Here is a 6,734-nt window from a genome sequence, read left to right as displayed (position 1 = left end):
AACCCACGAACTGAGGATCATTGTTTTGTTTGTGAATTGATCTCGGGGACGCCCACGAACTGAGGATCACTATTTTCCCTTGTGTGTATATTATGGGGTCGAGCTTTGTGCCGACTGCTGGTAGTCACGAAAGAGTGGTATTCTTACCACCGACACGTATGCACTAAGGACACAAAGGGAAACCATATCTAAGACTGGTTCTTAGGTAATGTCGGGCTATAGGGTGTAAACCGACACGTGAGCTCATGGCCTGCATAGGAAAGACATGCATCATACTTGGTTGTGCATTTCCTCTGTTATGATTATTGAATGAATGTATGCTCTGTTTGTTTGTATTCTATTCTTTGTATTTGTGTTTTATTTCCTTGTATTCTTTTGTTTGCGTTCTGCTTTCTGTTTTTTTTTTATTTTCTCTATTTATCTATATTTTCTGTTCACTACTTCTCGGTGTTTTGCTATTCGTCTGCTAAACAACACGGAATTAATGAACTTAACTAATAACCCCGACCCTACTAAGAACTCCCCAGTTCTTACCCCTTCTCTCTCCCTTCCCCCTTCAGATGGAAGCAAGAGTTCCCTTCCGTAATTCGCTGACGATCGTACGCAAAAAAAAAAAAGGATTCCGCTCTAGGTAGTCTTCTGAGACTAGAGTGAACTCCGTTACCTATTTATATGTATATACTGTGAGGCCAGCCAACGTCTACACCCCGTTTGTATGCAAACTTTAACTTAAATCCTGTGTACGAGACTCCTGTTATGTAGCTACTTGATGAAGTACCAGAGAGACGTCATATGGCAATGACTGATCGTGCAGAGGAGTAGTATATGATGTTCCACCCTTTGATGACATTCGACCCGACTCGAATTTTGATGGCTTAGAACATACTTTCCCTCGCCTTAGTTGTTTAGAGGGACTAGGTGAGTATAGAGTCTAGGCTAGCCTTGGCGCCAGCTTAGGGACTTCTTGAACAGGTCAGGCCCTGGGATGTTGTATGTATATATATGTATATAGTTATTATCTAGTTATATCTAGGGGTGTTCTAACTAAAAGCTTATACTTAAATAAAAGCTGGATCACGGAATGTTATTAACTGCTTGTGATGTATTTATGTGTGGTTGTTTATAACTGTTTTATCTGTTATCAGTTCTGAATTGATTATGAATGATTCCGTCTATTAATCCAAACGTTTTCAAAAAAAAAATACCCCGCAAATTAACTACGTTTTTAACAACGAATCAGGCTCATATGATAAATAGTAGATAATAATTAGGAAGACAAATTGGTAGCGCTCAGTTTCTGGTATGATCTAGACATATTGAAAATTGGGTCGTTACACACACAGAGACCATAGAGATTCCCCTGAACTTACTGTTGCCATTCATCAGCTCTGATGAGTATTCTTCCTCTGAAGAGGATAAAGATATTGCTGAAAAGTAAGTTGCTCAATATCTAGGAGCAATCATGAAGCTGAATGCCAAGTTATTTAGTAATTAGACTTGGGAGGATGAACCCCCATTGCTCATCAATAAACTGAATGATCTGGTTCAACTGAAATTACCTCAGAAGAAACAGGATACTGGAAAGTTCTTAATACCTTGTACCATAGGCACCATGACCTTTAAGAAGGCTCTATGTGACCTTGGATCAAGTATAAACCTCATGCCCCTCTCTGTAATGGAGAAACTAGGGATCTTTGAGGTGCAAGCTGCAAGAATCTCATTAGAGATGGCAGACAATTCAAGTAAACAAGCTTATGGACTTGTAGAGAATGTCTTAGTGAAGGTTGAAGGCTATTACATCCCTGCTGACTTCATAATCCTAGAGACTGAGAAGGATGAAGATGAATCCATCATCCTTGGAAGACCCTTCCTAGCCACAACAAGAGCTGTGATTGATGTGGACAGAGGAGAGTTAGTCCTTCAAGTGAATGAGGACTACCTTGTGTTTAAGACTCAAGGATCTTCTTCTGTAATCATGGAGAGGAAGCATGAAAAGCTTTTCTCAATACAGAGTCAAACAGAGCCCCCACACTCAACTTCTAAGTTTGATGTTGGGAGGTGATGAGCGGATAATTTATACGCTTTTTGGCATTATTTTTAGTATGTTTTTAGGAGAATCTAGTTACTTTTCGGGATGTTTTCATTAGTTTTTATGTTAAATTCACATTTCTGGACTTTACTATGAGTTTGTGTGTTTTTCTGTGATTTCAGGTATTTTCTGGCTGAAATTGAGGGACTTGAGCAAAAATCAGATTCAGAGGTTGAAGAAGGACTGCTGATGCTGTTGGATTCTGACCTCCCTACAATCAAAGTGGATTTTCTGGAGCTACAGAACTCAAAATGGCGCGCTTCCAATTGAGTTGGAAAGTAGACATCCAGGGCTTTCCAGAAATATATAATAGTCTACACTTTGCCCAAGTTTAGATGACGCAAACTGGCGTTCAACGCCAGCCCTCTGCCCAATTCTGGCGTCCAGCGCCAGAAACAAGTTGCAAAGTGGAATTCAACGCCCAAACTGGCACAAAAGCTGGCGTTCAACTCCAAGAAGGACCTCTACACGTGAAACACTCAAGCTCAGCCCAAGCACACACCAAGTGGGCCCCAGAAGTGGATTTATGCATCAATTACTTACTTCTGTAAACCCTAGTAGCTAGTTTATTATAAATAGGACCTCTTACTATTGTATTATGGATCTTTGGTCTCAGTTTTAATCCATTGTTCATCTTAGGAGACTATTGATCACGTTTTGAGGGCTGGCCTCTCAGCCATGCCTGGACCTTTCACTTATGTATTTCAAACGGTAGAGTTTCTGCACTTCATAGATTAAGGTGTGGAGCTCTGCTGTTCCTCAAAGATTAATGCAAAGTACTACTATTTTCTATTCAACTCATCTTATTTCGCTTCTAAGATATTCATTTGCACTTCAACCTGAATGTGATGAACGTGACAATCATCATCATTCCCTATGAACGCGTGCCTGACAACCACTTCCGTTCTACATTAGATTGAATGAGTATCTCTTAGATCTCTTAATCAGAATCTTCGTGGTGTAAGCTAGAATGATGGCGGCATTCAAGAGAATCCGGAAAGTCTAAACCTTGTCTGTGGTATTCCGAGTAGGATTCAATGATTGAATGACTGTGATGAGCTTCAAACTCGCGATTGCTGGGCGTAGTGACAGACGCAAAAGGATAGTAAATCCTATTCCAGCATGATCGAGAACCAACAGATGAATAGCCGTGCCGTGACAGGGTGCGTTAACCATATTCACTGAGAGGATAGGATGTAACTATTGACAAGGGTAATGCCTCCAGACGATTAGCCGTGCCGTGACAGGGCATTTGGATCATTTTCCCGAGAGAAGACCGAAAGTAGCCATTGACAATGGTGATGCATTACATAAAGCCAGCCATGGAAAGGAGTAAGACTGATTGGATGAAGATAGCAGGAAAGTAGATGTTCAGAGGAACGAAAGAATCTCTATTCGTTTATCTAAAATTTTCACCAATGATTTACATAAGTATTTTTATCACTATTTTATTAATTATTTTCGAAAACCCCATTACTATTTTATATCCGCCTGACTGAGATTTACAAGGTGACCATAGCTTGCTTCATACCAACAATCTCCGCGGGATTCGACCCTTACTCACGTAAGGTATTACTTGGACGACCCAGTGCACTTGTTGGTTAGTTGTGTGAAGTTGTGAACCATGGTATTGGCATCATGTTTTTGGCGCCATTACCAGGGAAAGAAAGAGCGATGAATTTTACATAATCAAAGTGTAATCACAATTTCTGCGCACCAAGTTTTTGGCGCCGTTGCCGGGGATTGTTCGAGTTTGGACAACTGAAGGTTCATCTTTTTGCTCAGATCAGGTAATTTTCTTTTTGTTTTGTTTTCAAAAATTTTTCAAAAATCTTTCAAAAATTTTTCTTTTGTTTTCGAAAATAAAAAATAATAATAAATATAATGTTTTCAAAAATAAATTATTCTATGGCTTCAAAATTTTTAAGAATGAATTCTAGAGTTTCATGGTAACATGTTGAATCCTATCTGGTTGAAAAGCCATACCCAAACTTCTTTGGGATTGGTCTTCAACTAAGCACCTCAATGGATGTAAATCCATTCTAAAGCTTGGCTGGCTATTAAGCCATGCCTGACCCTTTGATTGGAGCTTTAGACTAAAGAGCATAAGATTCCTGGAATTCATATTAAAAATTTTGGAATCCTTATTTTTGTTTTTCAAATAATTTTCGAAAAAAAAAATACAAAAAAATTAGAAAATCATAAAAATCAAAAATATTTTTTGTGTTCTTGTTTGGGTCTTGAGTCATGTTATAAGTTTGGTGTCAATTGCATGTGCATCTTGCATTTTTCGAAAAAATCATGCATTCATAGTGTTCTTCATGATCTTCAAGTTGTTCTTGGTAAGTCTTCTTGTTTGATCTTTGCATTTGCATGTTTTGTGTCTTTTCTTGTTTTTCATATGCATTCTTGAATTCTTAGTGTCTAAGCATTAAAGAATTCTAAGTTTGGTGTCTTGCATGTTTTCCTTGCATTAAAAATTTTTCAAAAATATGTTCTTGGTGTTCATCTTGACATTCAAAGTGTTCTTGGTGTTCATCTTGACATTCATAGCATTCTTGCATGCTTTCATTGTTTTAATCTAAAAATTTCATGCATTGCATCATTTTTCTGTTTTTCTCTCTCATCAAAAAAATTTTTTTTCAAAAATCAAAAAAATATCTTTCCCTTTTTCTCTCTTAAAATTTCGAAAATTAGATTTGACTTTTTCAAAAATTTTTATAAATCCTAATTGTGATTTTAAAACTTCAAATCCTTTTTCAAAACTAACTTCAATCATATCTTTTCAAAAATATCTTCTTATCTTATCTTTTTCAAAATATCTTTTCTAACTTCTTATCTTCTTATCTTTTCAAAATTGATTTTCAAATTTGTTTCAACTAACTAACTAACTTTTTGTTTGTTTCTTATCTTTTTCAAAACTACCTAATTAACTCTCTCCTCTAATTTTCAAAAATATCTTCCCTCTTTTTCAAAAATTCTTTTTAACTAACTAATTATTTTAATTTTTTATTTTCAAAAATTACTAACCTTTTTCAAAAACTATTTTCAAAAATCACTAACTCTTTTTCAAAAATTATTTTCGAAATTTTCCCTCTCTCATCTTATTCTATTTATTTATTCATCTACTAACATCTCTCCCCCACCCACCAAAAATCCGAACCCTCTCTCTCTCTCTTTCTGAGTTCAGATTTTTCTCTTCTTCTTTTCTTCTACTAACAATAAGGAACCTCTTTACTGTGACATAGAGGATTCCTCTTCTTTTCTTTTTCTCTTCTCTTTCTTATGAGTAGGGACAGAGAAAAAGGCATTCTTGTTGAAGCTGATCCAGAACCTGAAAGGACTCTGAAGAGAAAACTAAGAGAAGCTAAATTACAACAATCCAGAGACAACCTTATTGAAAATTTCAAACAAGTAAAGGAGATGGCAGCCGAACCCAACAACAATAATGCAAGGAGAATGCTTGGTGACTTTACTGCACCTAATTCTAAAATCACACCCTGGAGGAAGCATCTGCCTGGCGTTCAACGCCAGAACAGAGCATGGTTCTGGTGCTGAACGCCCAAAATGGGTAGTATCTGGGCGCTGAACGCCCAGAACAACCATGGTTCTGGCGTTCAATGCCAGAAATGGGCAACAAATGGGCGTTGAACGCCCAAAATGGGCACCAACCTGGCGCTGAACTCCCAGAGTTGTGTGCAAGGGCATTTTACATGCCTAATTTGGTGCAAGGTTGTAAATCCTTGAATACCTCAGGATCTGTGAACCCCACAGGATCATCTCAGGATCTGTGGACCCCACAGGACCCCACAGGATCACCTCAGGATCTGTGGACCCCACAGGATCCCCACCTACCTCCACTCACTTCTTCTCATTCCTCACCACTCTCTTTCACACAATTCCATAAACACTCTTCCCTAAAACCCTTCACCAATCACCTCCATCCCTCTTCCCCATCACATCTTCACCACTCACATCCATCCACTCTTCCCCATAAACCTACCTCATAAACTCCACCTACCTTCAAAATTCAAAATCAATTCCCCACCCAAACCCACCCTATATGGCCGAAACTTAACCCCCTCCCTCCCCTATATAAAGCCTTCCATTCTTCCTCATTTTCACACAACACAACCCTCTCTTCTCTTCTTGGCCGAAACACAACCCCTTCTCCCTCTCCTCCATTTTTTCTTCTTCTTCCTCTATTCTTTCTTCTCTTGCTCGAGGGCGAGCAAAATTCTAAGTTTGGTGTGGTAATCATATGTCTTTTGAAGTTGTTGTTTGAGAATGTTAAATATGTTGGCTCTTGAAAGAATGATGACAAGGAGACATGTTATTTGATTATCTGAAAAATCATAAAAATGATTCTTGAAGCAAGAAAAAACAGCAAAGAACAAAGCTTGCAGAAAAAAAAAATAAAAAAATAAAAAATAAAAAATAGGCGAAAAAAATAGAAAGAAAAAGCAAGCAGAAAAATCCAAAAGCTCTTAAAACCAAGAGGCAAGAGCAAAAAAGCCAATAACCCTTAAAACCAAAAGGCAAGGGCAATTAAAAAGGATCCTAAGGCTTTGAGCATCAGTGGATAGGAGGGCCTAAAGGAATAAAATCCTGGCCTAAGCGGCTAAACCAAGCTGTCCCTAACCAT

The sequence above is a fragment of the Arachis ipaensis genome, chromosome B01 (assembly GCF_000816755.2).
Source record: "Arachis ipaensis cultivar K30076 chromosome B01, Araip1.1, whole genome shotgun sequence".
Classification (NCBI taxonomy): Eukaryota; Viridiplantae; Streptophyta; class Magnoliopsida; order Fabales; family Fabaceae; genus Arachis; species Arachis ipaensis.
The sequence above is the reverse complement of the archived record's forward strand: the minus strand, read 5'-3'. Positions refer to the sequence as shown.